A 19,272-nucleotide genomic window follows, 5' to 3' on the forward strand; every position below is an offset into this window, starting at 1 on the left:
TTTTGGAAACCCGTGTCAGAAATGCACAATGTTATGTGGACATTCATCTTTTCTATTAGTTGTCTAACTCTTGTTTCCTGTCGATTTATTCTTTTCTCAGTATTTCTTTAGGATGAATGATACTGTATTTGTATATATATTTTATGTTTTATATATACATTCCCATGGGATCAAATACCTCCAGTGTTTGCTCATAACAGTAGTTCAAACAAGAAACCACAACCAATAGAGATTACTTTGTCTTCTTATTTAGAACAAAGTCATGATGAAAATTATGGTTTCTTTTGTTTGTTGTATCTAGATCATGAATCCTGGGGATCAGGATGTGGCCATGGTATTGGTCATGTGGCCACATGTGGTAGGTGGTCAATAAAGGTTTCTTGATAATAAAATCACAATGCATAATTTTAAAACCAAAGCTTATTTTCAGTATTCTTTCAAAGCTTATAGAGGCAGTTCTTTATTCCTGCAGGCTGTGAAATACCCTTGCTGTTAGACTAGGGAGGCTCTCAAAGGCCGAGACCCTTTGTCTTATTTGTGTCCCTTCCCTGGTGTGTTGACAGGCTCATGCAGGATGATCCATAAATACTGGTTGAGGAAAAAAACAGAACCTATCTAAGGTTTCCTGAGTATGAGTTCTTTGCCAGGTACCATATTAAGCACTTTAATTATAGTTCTAAGAATATTCTAGAATATTCCCTATAATAACTGTGAGTTATTATAAGTGAGCAGATGTTATTATTCCTATCTGAGACATAAAGAAATTGGGGGAATGAGATTCAGTAAGTTGCTCCAGGCTTCACAGTCCCCAGTAGTGGAGGAGAAGTAAGCATATGGATGTGGAGGTCCCCAAAGTCCATGACCTTTGCAGTATGCCACACTTTCTTGTAGTGGGGGGGAGGGAGGGAGGAAGGAAGGAAGAAAGAAAGGAAAGTAGGAAGGAAGGAAGGGAAAAAGGAAGGGGAAGGAAAGAATAAGTAACCATTTTTAAAAATAATCTCTCCGGTTGTTGAACCTCAGAAATTTAACCAGACATACTCTTAAATCTTAAGATGGAGTCACCACTGATAGCAGCTCAGTTTCTTGAATGATCAGCTGCCTGAGCAACTGTGAAACCTGGAAGGCTCTTGCAGAATGAGTGTGGGAAGCTAAGCACAGTTATCTGGATGTAGCCATACATTACCGGTGGATCTGGAAAACATCAAAAAATGGGATTTATGTGCCTGTTTGTGTGGAATGGTCTCAGCTATCTCCGAGTTTGGCTAACAGCCCATAATCACCAGCCTGTGGGGACATTTTTAATATATCTGTGTCACTAATCTTATCTCAAGTTAATCTAACCCAAACCTTTTGACTAACTGGCGAGTCCATGGAGAGCCGTAGCTTCCCACTAATCTTGAAACTATCTAGAATTTTTTTCTTCTTATGACAACATTCAGGTCATTAGCGAGCCCCGAGTTCCTATGTCTACATGGCTCGAGTAAGCAGTTAAATCCCTTGGGTCCAAAGTTCACCCATAAAATAATAGGTTCTCCATTCAGAAATCCTACACACATAATCTTCTTCATTTCAAATTGTGTGACACGTCAGTGAGAGAGACAAAGCCACGCTTGTCTAGATAGGCAGTGTGGGAAGGAAAGGGGCCTTCCTGTTGAACATTCACAGAATCTGCCTATTTTAACAACACTCAAGAATAAGTTTGTTGGAGAAAAGTAAAATAAGACAACTTGGAATTAAATATGAATGAGAAAGAATCTGACTCTTCCGTATAAAGTTGAGTGTGCTGGTTTTCTCATCTGTGAGTGGGGCCGGAAGAGGAGAAAAACCATAGTACTCACATATAAATATTCACATATGATTATTATAGATTTCATTGTTTCTTATGCCTGTGCTTCAAACTTGCCCAATATAAATTACTCTGTATACAAAGTGACTTGGTTCATTTCATGTTCGCCTATGAGCTGGTAGAAGAAAGTAGATTCAGAGAACTTTTGCTTATAATTTGTGAAGTCTTACTAGACAATATATGATAAGGGGGAAAAACTGACTTTAAGTCCAAAAGATCAGACCCTTCTACTAGAGAAGTCACTTTTGAGACCCGGAGTCCTCATTTATGAAAGGAGAAATTACACCAGCATAAGCAGCTTAATGTGTGTGAGAAGTGAGATGCTATCTCACTGTTTTCAAGCTGATTAATATTACACAAATAGAGGGGCACCTGGGTGGCACAGTGGGTCAAGCCTCTGCCTTTGGCTCAGGTCATGATCTCAGGGTCCTGAGATCGAGGCCTGCATCGGGCTCTCTGCTGAGCAGGAAGCCTACTTCCCCCCGCCCCCGCCTGCCTCTCTGCCTACTTGTGATATCTCTCTCTGTGTCAAATAAATAAATAAAATCTTTAAAAAATATTACACAAATAGGTGAGGTTTTGAAATACAAAGTCTCTGAGAAAAAACAATGCTGTTTCACTGGAAAGCGTTTCACCACATTTAAAATCCTGCTTGCCAAACAGAGCACAAGAGAATTTTTATTCATGTGGGTATGTCTTATAACAAATTGAGTCTCCTCATAATATAAAACAGTTACAATAAAAATCTCTGCTGGGGGACGCCTGGGTGGCTCAGTTGGTTAAGCGGCTGCCTTCGGCTCTGGTCATGATCCCAGCGTCCTGGGATCGAGTCCCACATCGGGCTCCTTGCTTGGCGGGGAGCCTGTTTCTCCCTCTGCCTCTGCCTGCCACTCTGTCTGCCTGTGCTTGCTCTCACTTCTCTCTCTATGACAAATAAATAAATAAAATATTAAAAAAAAATACCTGCTGGGCCCATAGAATCAAATGTGTATAAATTATCCCAACATATTTCCCCCCTACTGCACACTGGCCTGATACACTTCCAGATTTTCCCCGTGATACTTAAAACGTGCCCAAGTCCAATGCTGCTGAAGGCCTGGAACCTGGGACTAGAGGAGAAACTATCCAGTAAAATAATAAAGAACTAAACTCATTCAGTGTCTCAGGAGACCAGTCCTACCCCTTGACTCACTTCGGCTCCTGACCTCCATTGTGTTGCACACATTCCTGGCCATCTTTTTCTCCATCGTTAAGTTCAGATTAATTTCAAGGGGGTGCTTATCCAATGGAAGTGTAGCCGGTAAGAGACGGGATGTGTAATAGGATAGTTTTGCATATAAATATATATTTTTGTTAGAATAATTATTTCTCCCAGAAATTAAATCTGGTAAAGGCTAGCAGATACAGAGAGCTCCTCCCAGGGCAGGAAGCTGGGGATAGATGACCAGCTTTGTCCCTGAGAAGCAGTGGGGCTGAGGGGGGCCAGAGAAAGGCATCTCTGTGACTTTAAAACTATAAAGGAGGTTTGCGGGGCTAGGGGTGGGGTGGGGTAGGCAAATCGCACTGTGACTTTCCTGAAATTGACCATAATTAAAAAACTTTAAAAAGTCTTCTCTGATATTATTTTGCCCAGTCACATAACAGCCCCTTGATATCACCTGCTAGCAGGAGACAATCCTGGTTTAGGTTTCCCCCGTTAGCATGCCTATCATCATGGGTCTGGCACCACATGAGAAGCTCACTGTTGGGGCATGTGGCATTTCTCCAGCTGGCTGGGCCCGAGCTCTGTCACACACATGTAACATGCACGAGTAAGGTCCAAATGTTCATGGAAGTGAACTGCTCTGAGCTTAGCTTTGAGCGAATTTGGTGGCCTCCTCCTTAGTGGCCATGGCAATTCAGAAAGAATCTTTACTGTGACCCAAAGAGAGAATACCATTTATAAAATCCACACACATCCCCAAGTGTGTGTCTCTGAGTCCCCCTGGCAGCTTGAAACGCACGGACTAAATCAGATCTTTGCCTAATTACGGTGCACTGCGGCCAGGGACTGGTTCTTTCCTATCAGTCCCCTCCTGGTGGCCTCGTTGCTCGGCATCTGTAAAACTCTAGCCCGGTGTCTGGCACGCTGGGCCCATGAAGGCAGTGACCGTACAGAAGCGCAGCTCAGATCAATGTCCAGTGAAGTCATTTTGAAACGCTGTTCCTGGAGAGCGCTGCATGCAGTAGGGACAACACTGGGGTTTTCTGTGGAATCCCGTTGGACGTTTCGGGAGACCTGAGTGGTGTTTCTCAAAGTACATGCGTCGGGTAAGGAAAGTTGTAGGGTCGAGAGGCCCGATCTGTACAATATGTCATGCATTTAGGCTTCTTCCTGCGTGCTCTCACCGGAAAATCATACTGCAAGCTGACATTTTCTATCAGGGAAGCCTTCTGGCTGCAGGGAACCATTTTTAATGTGTCCCTTTGAAGTCCCCATCACATAATGGCCCGGCATCTCCTTAATGTCTTCTGACCTCTTGGTGAACAGCCCGTTCCCTAATCCCCATTCCCATTGCTTCCCCTCAGGGGAAGTGGCTGACTTCCCCTCCTTGAGTCCTCTCTCCTTGGGTCCGCCTTCTCAGCCTGGATGGCTCTTCCCCCATGAGGCTGTCTGGAATGGAATGGAGGACGCTTCAGGTTGAGTTTTGGTTATGGGACCTTCTGTTCAGGCAACCGTTTGCTTTGGCTTCCCGACTTTCCTAAGAGAATGTCGGCTCTACCACTGGTCTGGCTGACAATGAGGGCAGGGTCCTTGCTCTCACCAGCTACACAGAATATCTACATTTCTGGGCTTGTCAGGGGGACACAGTAAAATCCACTGCCTCTCAGTACACAATAATTGTCAGAACTGGGTGGAGAGAAACAGTCCATAGCAAGGATTTCCTCAAAAGGATGGAGTTCTCCTGTCCCTAAGAGTCCCTGACATCTGCCCTTGGAAGACGCGAGAACCACATACGTAAGGCTGAACTCTTTGGCCACCCATAGAGGTGATTTTATGATTTTTCTTTATGGCTCTTGGGCCGTATTAGAACAGCTCGCTGAAGCTGGTGTTTGTACTTTCTGGGCAATGCCGTTAAGGACAGTGTTCACTGTGTTCTGAAATATTCCTTTTATTAGGGTCCTGGGAATATTATCTTTCTGGTGTCTTTGCCAGAAATAGCTGTGACCCTTGCAAGGAATTATTTTGTTGTTGTCTCAGAGACACAAGAAATTATGCACGTTCTCTTTGTACATTGGCTTCTAGAAAGCCCCGGTGTGGTCTGTGGCCCACCTTTAGTAAATAGATAGGGTATCAAAGAATGTAGTTAGGGTCCCTTGACATCATTCTGGCTTTGTCTATTTTTTTCTTATCCCCCTTTTTACCTAAATTGTATCATTTGCCATTGTACCGTATATGTCTTCTTAAATTGACTTCATTCCTTTTGGGAAATAAGTGTGAATAAATAAGTCAGACCCAGCCTGTTGCTGGTAGATATGGCAGACAGCACTTAAAGGGGAGCAGAGCTTGCTGTCTGGGGAACCAGCAAAGAGAGGCAAAAAGTGTCTTTGGGCAGGAACAGCTGCCCCACACTGTGGCCACACTCAGGAAATGGATATATAGCCTGTGTGGCAAGACATCTGGGATCTACTAGATATATTTTCAGTTCAAAACATTAATTCCTGCTGCTTTAAGTAGGCATTCTTGTCTATCAGAACTAAGACCCTAGGACACTGTCAAAATGATTCAAAAATTATTTACTGAATGCCTTCCTGTGGCCCGCTGACTTAGATCATGAGAACACTGTGATAGAAAAGATGCCAGGAGTCGGTTTCAGTGGAAATGCAGAGTGAAACAGCCAGCCCACTCGTCATTCATTGACACGGATGGTGCAAGAGGTCACAGTGTGGGGACAGTTGGCCTCCGGTGCTCCCTTTGGAGGGGACACGCTCTGAACCACATGAACCTCTCCGAGAAGACTGGGGTCCTGACTTGCCCGTGAGCAGCAAATTAGTGCATGTTTGAAAGAGACTGGGTCTTTTAGTTTCCTCTTCTTTTACAGTATGATCCTGTAAAAGGAACAAAAGGTGTTTCCTAAGAGAAAGTGCTGGGACCTACCTTAACTGAGTGTTTATTAAAAGCCTGCAGCAGTTACGATGTCTCTGTAGATGGTGGTCCTTCATGGCACACTGTGTCCCCACCTGTCCTTTTATCGGTGTCATTCTTCATGGTGTGTGGTTTTACTTACCTCATTCACGTGGTGGAAATCTAAACCCTGCATTGCACTGTAACACACACACACACACACACACACACACACACACACACACACACACACCCATTCCAGTTTGTTTGATGTAAGGGGAGAGAAAAACAACCCTGACATCCAGCCTCTCACAGAAAGAGAAATTGTAAAGAAATGCAGATCTGGGGGGACATGGCATTTAACCAGTTTTGCTAACCTATTCGAGGTGAAAATCCTCCTCTCTGCTTCCTCCTTGTGTAGCCTAAGAACAGTCTCACTTCTTCATGGAACAAGAGTTTCTTGCTGAATTATATGATTTGCTGGGAGAACTCCAGGGTGGTCAGTGTGCCATTTGGTGGGACCAGACATCCCCCATCCCCAGAGTCTAGTGCCCACAGTCCTAGGGGCCCGGTGGGCGATTGGTTAGGACACCATGGTCGTTGCTCACTCTGGAAGGTCCAGAGCGTGCAGTCAGACTTATTCACTGTTTATAGTTCATGGATGTATTTATATACATCTCTACCAGTTTGATATTGCAGATGAACGAAGAAATCCTGGAAATGTTTTTAAAAAGAGTGTTTTCAGCCAAGACCCAAAAGCAGTTAAGTCTTGGGGAAAGACAAGCAGAGTCACAAGATCTGGGATCAGCTCTTCACTGTTACACTTTGCGTTACACAACCTGCTTCGTCCCCCTTCCTGGTCAACTCCCATCTCATTGCCCATTTTCCTAACAGTTCCATGGGTACATTATTATTTGAAGGTTGTAGTTTTCCATCTCTGACCCATTAGGACCATCTCATTCGTACTGTAGAGAAGCTTAGTACTGACACTGGCTTTATCTGCCACGTGCGTAATGTCATCTGCTGAGCATTTTTTCAATACTGTGCATACAGTGATCGGGATTCACATCTCTCTTTCATTTATTCATTCATTCATTCATTCAGGCATCTCACCTGAGGGGATGTTAGCACCCACTAAGTACCAGGCACTGTGGGGTCTTGGAAAATTGAATGGTATGGAAATGGATATAGGGAGAGTTCTCATGTTAGAATTGTCTCAGAAGACATGTCGAAGGATCCAGAGAGTTGCCCTTTCAGCCATGACTGACTAACAGGTCCTGGATTATCCTTCTTGCCATAAACAATTATAAAACGGGGGAAAAAAAAAATATATATATATATATATATATTCAGTCAACTGAGAGAAAGAAGACACAAAGAAATCTCCCTAACATTATCCTTGCTCTCCTCCTGGAGGCCCTTTCTTATGTGTAGAAGGGGGAGGCAGGATCCAAACAGAATACAATTCTTGGACTGAGCTAGCGAGGCAGAATCTGAGTTCTGACACTAATAAAACTGGACTTTGTGGGTCAGAGGAATGGATAAGAGCAAATTTCACAGAGAAGGTCCTGCAGAGATCTGTACAGGGATCCTCGTTAGTGATTGGATAAATGTTCACCTGCTAGAAGTTGGAGGCGAGTCGTGGCAGAGAATAGTAACTGGAGAGGTGTGAGCTCACTGGAGGTGTGAGCTCACTGGAGGATATAGAGGTCGAACAGAGCCGAGGTGTAGCACTTCCAGTCATGCAGTGGAGAAACCTTGTCGAACATCCCAGGAATTCAACCGGGACCTTGGAAAAACCAAGCTGCAGGAGTAGAGATATCATTGCGCTAGGGGTCTACTCTAGACACTCTCAAGATTAAGTAGGAGTTTCAGAAGAATCAAGCGGATGTGCAAACAAACTAACAACTTAACAGAACATAACAGAAAAGTCCAGACAGTCAATACTAGAGCATCAACAGTATCCAGCGTGTAATATAAGTTTCTAGATATGAAAAAAAGCTGAAAAAAGTGATCCCAGGAAAAGAAAACAATAAATAGAAACACAGCCAAAGAGGTTGAAGGGAAAGGAAAACAAGTTGCAAAGAGTTATTAATATTCTTAGGAAGTCAGAGGAAAAATGATCATAATGAATTATCCGATGGAGACTACCAGCAGGAAAAAAGAGAAATTCTAAAAGTGAATAAAATGCAATGTCTGAGGTGAAACATTTAGAGGATAAAAGAAAAGATCAGTGGACTTGACGACAAGGCAATAGAAACTATTCAAACTGATGCAAATAATAAAAAGTTTAAAGGAACAGAAACCAGTGATCTGTGGGACAATAGCAAGCGATCCGACATACGTGTAAAAAATATAATAAAGTCATATTTTTAAACGCCTCAGAAGTGTTGCCTGCACTAACTGCCCTTGCTTTTTTCTCTCCCACTGTTTTGAGTTCGCTCAAGTGGCCATCCCCTCCCCCACCCATCATGACACCGAAACCTCTTGCAAAGATTATCGTTCGCCTCCGTATTGTCAAATCTAACAGTTAATTCCTCTTGTAATTTGACCTCTAAGCATCATTTAGCATAGCTGATGTTCCCTCTTCCTTGAAACTCTTTATTTTATTTGTTAACTTGCTTTTGCTATGTTCTGGTTTTCTTATGATCTCACAGGCCACTTCTATTCAGTCGTTTTGTTGGTAGCACCTCACGCTCCCAGCCTCTGAGTGGAATGCTCAGGGCTCAGCTCTAGGACCTCTCCCTTCTCCACAGGTTAATTTAAATAGCCCCTCTTTCCTGATAATTCTCTCAGATGTTATGAATCTCCGCCAGAACCTTTCCCTTGAACTCCGGATTTCTTCACCCGACTGTCTGCCCACATCTCCGTTTTGATTAATAGTGAACAGCTAAAACTTCACATAGACAAAAGAAAATTCCCTGTCTTTCCATCTGCCCATCCAGATGCCGCTCCCCCTGCCCCACTCCTGCAATCTTACCTCTTCTGTGAAGCATAATTTCACTTTTCACGTTGCTCAGGTCAGAACCCCTCACACCATTCTTTGTCTATCTTTTCAACATCTCATATCCAAATTGTTTCACAAATCCTATCAGGCTACCTTCAGAGAGATCCAGAACCCAATCACTTCTCCCTGCCTCCCCCAATGGCCTTTGTCCAAATCACCGCTGTCTCATCTGTGTTAGCTAGCAGCTCCCCAATGCCACAGCTCCCACCCCTCATCCCTCTCCAGCCCATTCTCTGAACAGCAGCCAGCATGATCTCCTCCGACAGAAATCAGACTCCGTTTCTCCTAAGCTAAAAACATCCAAGGGCTTCTCAACCCATTCCACATAGGATCTTTCTCTTTTTCTACTTCTGGTTCATACATACGATCAACTGAAGTGTTTGTTAAATGCACTACTAGATATTCATAAACCGTGTGGCTGGTTTTTTGAAACTAGATGCACTACTTCATGTATTCTATTAACTTTCAGGAGGTCACCTTCAGTCTTCCCTCCCATCTGCAGAGATGACTTTAGGTTTCTGCTCTGCCTTGCAGGTGGTACCAGGAACCATGTCATGGGCATACTCTGTGTGCTTCCCTTCAAATCATTGACAGAGATTTTGAGGAAGATAGGCTGTCTCTTTTTCAGACGTGGTTGACACCCATAATCGTCTCCTGTTTTTGGAGTGAACTCCTTTGGTAGTGTACCTGGGGGCCCCCACATGCCACCCTCAGACATGTGAAGTGAGGTGACTTTCGAGGCTGGGTAGCATGCGTGGTGTGCCCGCAGAGTTAGGCAATGGAGTTCTTCCAGGGAAAGCAGCAAGGAGGAAGCCTACCTTCCAGAAAATTCTTGAGCAGGCTCCTACGCACTCTCGACATCTCCACCTGCCACCTTTACGTAACCTCTTACGCGCTCAGGTGCAACCTGTGTGTTTCTGGAAAGGGGAATTCAAGGACATAACCATCCCACATTTCAGCCATTGGTGTCTTGAGCACCATGAAACCTGTCTCCTCTAACACACACACAAAATGGGGAGGAGATGGCCATCAGAATGAAGATGAATGAAGAAAGGAATTAGTGACGATGAGCTTTGCAACTCACATGGGAATTAAAGAATTAAACACTGATTCCCAGACTTTCTCCAGCATCTTCCCCTCTAACGAGGCCAAGGGGAAAGTCCATTCTGAACCGACGTGACCCAATGACTCCTTGTATAACTTCCATCCTGTCTGTCCTCTGCTAGGAACCTACTGCCTGCAGAGGGAGGTCGAGGCCAACATGGAAGGTGATGAGGAGGACAGAGGCTGCTGTTGCTGCCACACCTGCTGTCCTGCAACGCTGCCTTTCACCTCCGCTGGCTCACCTGGGAGATCACACGGACTCAGTACATCCTGGAGGGCTGCAGCATCATAGACAACAGCGCAGCCATCATGCTGCAGGTGTTCGACCTCCAGAGGATCCTCATTCGCTACTACATCAAGGTATTGCTGCCCTGGGCCCTGGACGCTTATCTGAGGAATAGTTCTGGGCTGGGTCAAGGGGCTCCTGAGATGTTTTGCAAAAAGCTGGATTCTGAAGCTTCCCCTTATCTTCTGAATTAGAGCCTCCGCTAGGTTTGGGAACCACTGGTTTTGCGAAAAATCCTCTAGGGCTTTTGTTTTGCTTGGGGTTCATGGCCCGAGTCACTGTCTAAGTTTGGACACTCACAGGGAGTTCCTTTTCTTACCCGGATCTGTTTCGTCTGTTCTAACCCAGCCGAGTCCTGGTGAGGGGGCAATTGTAAATGGCAGTGTCCAGACATCTCCAGGCCTCCGTGGTTATGTGTCCCAAGTATTGATTTAGATGCTCAGCCATTTCCACTCTAGAACCAGAATGGTTTTATAATAGGAACCTATTAATAGGAAAACCCTAGAACCAGAATGGTTTTATAATAGGAACCTATTAATAGGAAAACCCCAAAAGTAGAGCGAAATGGCCTGGTTAGGATTAGTTTCGAAAGCCTTTCTTCCTCACTTGGGTGGAGACAAGAGCATCCTTTGCCCGTAGCTCAGTATCCACATCTGCACCACCACTCCAACCTCAGAAAATGTCCCTGTTTGCAGCTGAGTCTCCCAGAGAACGAGTGTGAGCTTTGAGTGAGGGTGCAAAGGGCCAGGGGGGTGACGGCGTTTTCCAAAGGGGGAGGGACAGGTGGGAGCAGCCAAGGCTGAGGAGGTCTTTGTGTTGGCTCCTGCTCTGTGGGAGCACTTTGCCTGCGGGATCCCTGGAGCCTGGCCTCGGAGGGGCCCACATCTTAATGCCTTTTCCCACGGGGACGCTCATCCGTCTGCGATCCCAGATGCCCGCTGAGGCTGAAAGAGGGGGTCCGGCAGAGATGAGGAAATGCAAAACAGAAAGAGAACACGGGTGCCTGGAGCTTCGGGGGTTTCCACCAACTGGAAAGGAAGACATTTCGAGACTTGGAATAGCTACTGAGGAGGGTCCCACATGTGTACCAGTACCGCTAAGGTTTACAGGAAATCGAAGAGAGGTTGCAAAAAGTCAGAAGGTTAAGTAACTCGTTAATTATCACATCCCCAGGCAGTTGCAATGAGAAATGTTTGTGACATGCTCTCCTGCACAGACTCTGTAAGAAAGGGTCTTTGGCTCGTGGTCACCACCTTGATGCACAAGTTTCCATCCTACCTCACCCAAACCATCGGTGTTTCACCCAGTCTTATATACTCGGGGGGAGATTTGGAAAGCAGATCGGGGAGCTGTGAGCTTCTGCCTTCTGACCCCACAGTTTGCTCCCTCGGCTTTATGAACTAGGCTGCAAGACGTTTTCTTCAGAGCCAAACCTGGATTTGTCAGTGGGTCCTGAAAGAGCCATGATACGCTCCTGTGAGAAGTCTGTCTGTCTCACAAGTGAATGAGGAAGGGGGTGGCAGCTCCGTGCCGGGAAGTCCTAGGTACCTGGGTTCCTTCTGCCACCCGCTGCACCACTTTGAAGACTTCGTGCTCCTAGATGGAAGCTTAAAAGGATGGAAAGGAAATCCACAGGCATGTACCTGTGGTCCCCGAGAAAGGCTCCTGACAGCTGCCACAGTAGGTCCCTGTTGTATCCTGGTGGTTAGAAGCTTGTCCATGTCAGCTGAGCAGGGTGGGGAATATGCATTCTGGGCAGCCTGGAACCCACACAGAAACTGCCCAGAGACCCCGTGTTGTTTGCAGTGGTTTCCACTCTGCCCCATCCCCCCCACCCCCGCCTTTGCACACACATTCCCTGTGGTCCCTGCCCCCAACGCCGCCAGGTATCCTCCAGCTCCCCCCACTACCCCCCTGCACACAAGCTCCCCTGGGGCTGTGCAGACATTCACCTCGCCTTGCTCTGAAATCTCTCCTACTCACCCTGTAGCAGCTCCCTCAGCACAGGAGCTGCATGTGCCGGACTCCTCTCTGGGTCCCCAGGGTTCAGTGTGATGACTTGCATAGGGCGGTGTCCAGGGCATTTTTTTGGACTAAATGAAAAAAGGTAACGTGGGTCCTGGGTCTGGGCCACAGCAGTCTACACAGATGGGATTCAGATGTTGGTGACAGTCTGAGCGGCCCGCTGTAGGTCTTCATGTTGAGAATGGGCTCACTACTGAGCCACATCTCTGTGAACCGGGACCCCCCCAGGACGGCCTTCCCATGAGCCAGGCATGTGGGTGGCCACAGAGCAAGTCACCAAGAGTGAGGGAGAAGGAAGGATATACTTTTTCTGGGTTTACCCTCTTGGCTTTTCCAGAGGCCTTGGGGGCACGCCCTGGGGCCTGCTTCTTAATAAATCCCTCCCATGCACTAGTAAGTGAATTGATACACAATTTCCTCCTCTCCTAACTCCAAGAAACATGTCTCCCAATTCCTTGCATTTTTTTTTAAGATTTTAAGATTTTATTTATTTACTTGACAGAGAGAAAGAGATCACAAGTAGGCAGAGAGGCAGGCAGGGTGGGGAGGAAGCAGGCTCCCCACTGAGCAGAGAGCCCAATGCAGGACTTGATCCCGGGACCCTGAGATCATAACCTGAGCTGGAGGCAGTGGCTTAACCCACTGAGCCACCCAGGCGCCCTCCTGTATGTTTTCTAAAATGGCAATTTGCAGTCTGAGAAACAAATCCAGGATAATATGCAAACGGCGAGGCTGAAGGAGCACCGACCACCCTTGGAATCTGCCAGGTAGTATTTAGTTTGTGGGAGAACAATGTCCTTAACTCTGTTTTCCAAAAAAAGGGGCTGATGCCAACATGAGAGTTTCAGGTGGGGTGGGAAAGGCACACAGAGCGATGGTGCATTCCCTTGTGGGGTCTCCTCACGAGCCGGGGTCAGCCCCGTGGCATCCCACTCCCTGAATATGCTGCTAATTATGGATTTGCACGTCCTGCCCTGAAATTCCAATTCCCTGGGCCTGGGGAAGGGCCCTAGCACCTGTATTTTTAAATTACTCTCCTAAGTGATTTAATACACAATGAGGCTTTGGAGCAACTACAGACATATTTGTGCTCCATAGAAACAGATTTCTCTTAAATTCTTAATCGGTGCTCAGGAGGGGCTGAGACTTGGAGGCAGATGGGGCCTCCTGACACGTCCTGTTAATTCATGTCACCACCGACGGGACTGTTCCAGTGAGGCTTTCTCTAAATACGGCACTCAGGGCTTGCCCGCTCTTTGGTGAGGGGTAGCTCAGAACCTGGTCTTATCACCCCGTGGAGTTAGTTAAAGAAAGTGTCAAGAGTGCTGAGTGGCAGGAGAAGCAGCATTTTAGGGTAAAAACTAATGAGTGTTTTCTTCTATAGCCTTGGTTACTTGGTGAACAAAATGGCCTTTGTCGTGCTGGGCTGCTTCAAGTTTCAAGAGCTCAGTTTCTTTCTTTGTGTCATGACTATTATTACTTCTATTGGGCAGGCAAATCAAGAAGGAAGAAAAGCTTGGAATCATTCCATTACACAAAAGGATTTTTTCTAATCTCCTAATAAACTGGGTCAGTTCTGCCACCCTCTATGAATATATTTGAAATCATTTCCTTCCTGATGACTGGAGGTTTTCCCTGGTGCCTCCTCCACCTCCCCTCAGTTTATTAGTGTTCAAAACCCTCTTTCCAGTCAAGAAATCAGCTTTCCACGAGGGCTGGGTTTTCCCGCTGCCATTGTTCCCATCCAGGCCTTTCAGAAAGGAGAAGGGCTTATCGCTTACCTTGCAGAATGGGGAGAGTGAAACCCAGACACGTGGGGCTTCCTGCCAGGGCCCCTCTCCTAGAATGTGCACAGGGCAATGGTCTGATAGAACAGGTCGATCTACAATTAAAATGAGGAGCCGGGAGAATCCCTGCTGGAGGACAGATATGGTGAACGCATTCAGAAGAGGTCTCGCTTTCAACATGGATCAGGTTCCTTGTCATCGACTCATTTTCCCCATCCTCACTTATCAGGTTTACTTAGTGCTGTACCCATTCCATCCTGACAGATTCTGAAGGATTTCACACTGTTCACTGACTCTGTCTCCCTCACGGAATTTCTGCCTACGTCAAGTGAAGCGGGGCATGGTTTGCAAGGATTGGGCATGTTCTGTGTTCTCTGGGTGAGAGGAATCGATTCTCCTCATGCCCTGGTGGAGGGAGGGGAGGGGGGCCGGGGCAGAGGAGGGGGAGTCAAGCTGCGGGGTGTGCTGGGAAGTCGACACTGCAAGATTTTGCCAGACATGGGGGAGGAAGGTTTAGCCTCTGGGATTCGAAGTCCTCATTCACTATTCTGACTTCATCGGCTGAGGGGTGATTTCCATTCCCTTCCTAGAAGTGGATGAAAAGGTAAACGTCCTTTGAGTTTTGTTTGTTGTTCCTGTCTGGTACATGGGTTAGGACATACTGGGAAAAACTAGACCAGATGTTTCTAGAGCCAGATGTTCACGCAGACCCAGTTTCTTCGTGGCCTTTGTCACCATTGACAGAGACACCGTGCCTCTGGCCACGGTCACGGGTCCCCTCCTGCTTGTAGCTTTGGGTCAACTGCTTGCACTGCCTGCCTCCTACGAGCTCTAAATTATCCTGCCAGCAAGTAGATTGACTCGAGAACCATAGACTCAGCTGTCTCCTGGCCCCTGATGTCATCCATGGCCTCGGCGCTCCTCCAGACCACTGTGGCCTCCCCACGCCTCAGCTCCTGGGGGGTAAGGCAGAGACGCCAGGCCTTGCGCTGAGTCCTTCGTGCACACTCGCTCATTTTAAGCCTTAAAATAATGAAGAGACTTGGGCTCCACTACAGCTTCTGTCCTTCCCGCCTCCCACTCTCAGCTTCCTGGGCCTCTGCCTCCTTCCCTCCCTCTTTGTCCCTCTTTCCTTACACAGAAGGGACTTCTCCAGGCCAGCAGGGCTGTCCTGGGTGCAGTGCTGCAGAAATGGGATAGTGAGAACCTCAGATGTCATTTGGGGTCCCCTGCTCTCCCAATTTGGGGTCGGGTGGGCTGTGAAGCCTAGTAGGGAATATGCCACAGAGGAAGGCCACACATCATGAGCCACAGGTTGACCTTCCCAGGGTCCAGGCTGCCAGCAGTCCCAACAGCCGAGAACGGCTGAGTCAGGCCTTTGCGGTGATTTGGCCCTAAACCGGGGACCACACGTGTCTGTCCGTCACCTGCTCAGACTCCTCAGACCCTGAGACCAGACCCTCCTTAGCAACCTCCAACCTTGGTTCTCCAGATTCCACATCCCAGCCCAGGGGAGGGAAGAGCAGGCGAGAGGGCAGGAGGCTGCCCGGAAGTGTCTGCCCACTGTGGTCACAGGTGACAGTCCCCATGCCCTGGCCAGGCCCAGGCTGTGTGCATTCCTGTCTGTCATCTCCCTTTGGAGGAACATATGTCTACAATCAGAGAAGGCCATTGGCTAAGGGTTTGGGGCCACGAGAGCGTGCAGCACTGCCTCCTGGCACCAAGCGCCCTGCCCCATGCTGGTGATTCCCAGGTGAGATACAAGCCAGGCTCGGGGAGGGGGGGGGGCTGTTGGGGGAGGGGAGCCAGCCTCAGTGCTGTGAGAACCACGTCTGTCCGCCCGTGGTAATAGAGCACAGAGAAGATTGCAGGGAGGGTATGCTCCCACCCAGGCGGAGGCACCCGTACCTGAGCTGGAGTTTCACGTTCTCTGCTGTGCTTGGACTTCTCCCGGCCCAGAGCTAGCCTTTCTGAAGGATGGGTTCATTCACGAGTTACAAGATGGCTTTCGATAAAGCTTTGACTCAGAAGGAGAAGGCCTGAGGGTGGCATTTTCACCAGTTCGGATTCCTAAGTGGCGTGTCTGATGGAGGGAGAACACGGGTTATTTTGGAAGGCATCGCAGATGTCCACTCTCTGGGCACCTGGGATTACATGCGCATGTGTGTTTCGACAGTGCCTCGTCATAAATACTTTCCGTAAGAACTTTGGTGTTTTCGTTCATTGAACACTCCTGGGCTGGGGTCCTGGACGAGGGTTTGCCCCCGTCTCTTTCAGCCGGATCAGACATGCTGGGCATCCAAGGAAGCCTGCAGTAATCCAAGGGCCCTTTTGTGTGTCTCTCTCAGAAAGGATCAGGCTGGCTGTCATTCTTCTTCACCCCGGAACTTCTGTTCTGGCACATTCCGTTAACGTTCTGTTCTCACTTCCCTCTTCCCTGTGGTGACCCGTAAGAGAGGACATTTTAGAATGTCTCAGGTGAGTTCTATGCATTACATCTAGCAGGAAAGGCGCGCCTATGTGGCTCAGTCGATTAAGCCTCTGCCTTCTGCTCAGGTCGTGATGCCAGGGTCCTGGGATCGAGCCCCACCTGGCTCCCTGCTCATCTGGAAGTCTGTTTCTCTCTCTCCTTCTGCCCCTCCCCCCACTCATCCTTGCTCGCACGTGCTCTCTCTCTCTCAAATAAATGAATAAAAAAATCTTTACAAAAAACCTAGCAGGAAACACAGTGACACCACATGTCAATCTCTGACACTGACTGACTTTATGAGATATAATAAATAAAAAACTCTGTCTTTAGAATGGCTAGAAGGGCTCATAATCTTGCGTTCTCTCTGCAGAGCATAATCTATTATATTTTAACGTCCCCCAAACTTCTCTCCTGGATCAAAAACGAATCCCTTCTGAAGTCCTTGCAGCCTTTTGCCAAGTGGCATTACATTGAGTGTGACCTTGCCATGTTCAACATTAATGTGGATGATGACTATGTCCCGTGTCTTCAGGGATAACCTGCGCCAGCTTCTGCAATGTTTATCTAGAATGGATTCAGTACTGTGCACGGTAGAGACAGGAGGTGGGTCAGGGAAGCGGGGCTGGAGGCATTGGGTTAAACATGAGGAGCATTTTATAAAGTCCATTCCTGCTTAGGTTGTATGGTAGACAATGATCAAATAGAGCAGCAAGAACATTGGTGTTTGGATAAGTGTTTGTTTAACACGTAAGCAGAATTTTAAAGGAAGAATCCATATACCCTGTCTCCAGCGAAGGAGACTTGGAAGGTATATTTCCCTCTATGCTGTGCTCAGGGTTAGTGCAATTTTAAGCCTTTGGAATGGCTTTGAAGCTCTGGAAACCTCTTTGTGTAGAGCTGCTTTTTGAGATTTCCATATAAAAAGGATTTTCTGTGCCAAAATGCAGGGTATTCAATCATGGACTGGGGAAACAATCTGTTTAGCAATCAAGATGGTTCAACCCACTCCCACAGTTGGGTCTCATGGCATTATTGCTCCCGCGCTGAGGACACTTGGAGATGAACACAGCCTCTTAGGAATGAAACCAAGGACAATGACAGCTTCTCAAAAGTAGCTCCCTCATTTCAATTTTTTCCCTCTCCAACCACAGGAGAGAGTGTTTCAGGAATCGGAGAGTTCCCCCATCCCTGGGTCGTGCTACGGGACCAAGTGACCCCAATGGCTGACTTACAAAGCCCCCTGAGATATGACTCTGTGTCGCTGTGTGATGGGATCCCTGGGAAAGTTGAATTAACATCCTTGCTCTTCCAGCCCTCCAAGAACCTGGACAGCGATGAGGACTCTGCTTTAGTGACCCTGTCCTTTGCCCTGTGCATCCTGGGGTGGAGAGCTCTGGGTACGGCCGCCCACAACATGGCTCTCAGGTATGTGAGAAAACCATTGGTACAGGAACCAAGATTTTGTATTTTTGTCAGTTGTTTTTCTTTATTTTTAAGTTGGACTATTTATGTAGCTAGTTCTTGCCATAATAAATTGTGCTGGGCCCATAAGGAGGCTTTGGGTCACTGTGACCATTGGGAGCTCTACATTTGGAAATAGCACGAATACAGAACAGCTAAATCTCCGGGATTCTAGACACAGGAACTTCTGTGTCACAAGGGTCCTGGTGGGTTTGCTAGAAAGATGAAATGAAACCATTTATTAGAACTACCTATCCTGGTCTCTAGCAAAATGAATGCTTAATAAATGTCTGTTCCCAGGGCTCCTGGGTGGCTCCGTCGTTTGAGCATCCAACTCTTGCTTTTGGCTCAGGTTGTGATCTCAAGGTCATGAGATCAAGCCCCGCACTGGGCTCTACACCCAGCATGGAGTCTGCTGGAGATGGTCTCTCTCTCTCCCTCTGCCTCCCCCGCCCTCAAGCTTGCACTCACACACCCTCTCTCTCTCAAATAAACAAATATTAAAAAATAAAGGTTTGTTCCCTTTTTGTGTTTTTCCACACAAAAGAAAAGCAGCACATCTGTACTCTAGTCTAGACTACCCTTCCCTGTCTCTGTGGGACACTGATTAATTGGATGTCCCTTCGGCTGGTTTTTCAAGCTCTCTTTCTACCCAGATCTTCCTGTCCTGTATGTACATAGCTCAAGTTTCTCTCCTTTTTCAAACAGTTCAGCTATAACTGACCTATACCTTTGTATTACTTTTATAATGATTCAGTATTTGTATATATTACAAAATGATCGCCTCTGTAAGTTTAGTTAATGTGCATCCCCATATGTATTTTTATTATGTTACAAACCTTTTATTTTGTGGTGGAATTTTTAGGATCTACTCTCTTAGCACCTTGCAAGTAAGCAATACAGTATTGTTAACTAGAGTCACATGTCTTACGTTACAACCCATGACTTGTTTATCTATGACTCGAAGTTGGTGATTTATTTATTTATTTATTTATTTGACTTTATTTTTTATTTATTTTCAGCATAACAGTATTCCTTATTTTTGCACCACACCCAGTGCTCTATGCAATCTGTGCCCTCTATAATACCCACCACCTGGTACCCTGACCTCGCACCCCCCCGCCACTTAAATCCCCTCAGATTGTTTTTCAGGGTCCATAGTCTCTCATGGTTCACCTTCC

The 19,272-nt window shown here is 46.8% G+C and overlaps 1 pseudogene; it reads left to right on the forward strand.

Moving 5' to 3' along the window:
• Positions 1 to 19,272, forward strand: part of LOC116573587 — a 65,178-nt pseudogene that overhangs the window by 19,394 nt on the left and 26,512 nt on the right.

This window comes from Mustela erminea, chromosome 14, assembly GCF_009829155.1.
Source record: "Mustela erminea isolate mMusErm1 chromosome 14, mMusErm1.Pri, whole genome shotgun sequence".
Classification (NCBI taxonomy): Eukaryota; Metazoa; Chordata; class Mammalia; order Carnivora; family Mustelidae; genus Mustela; species Mustela erminea.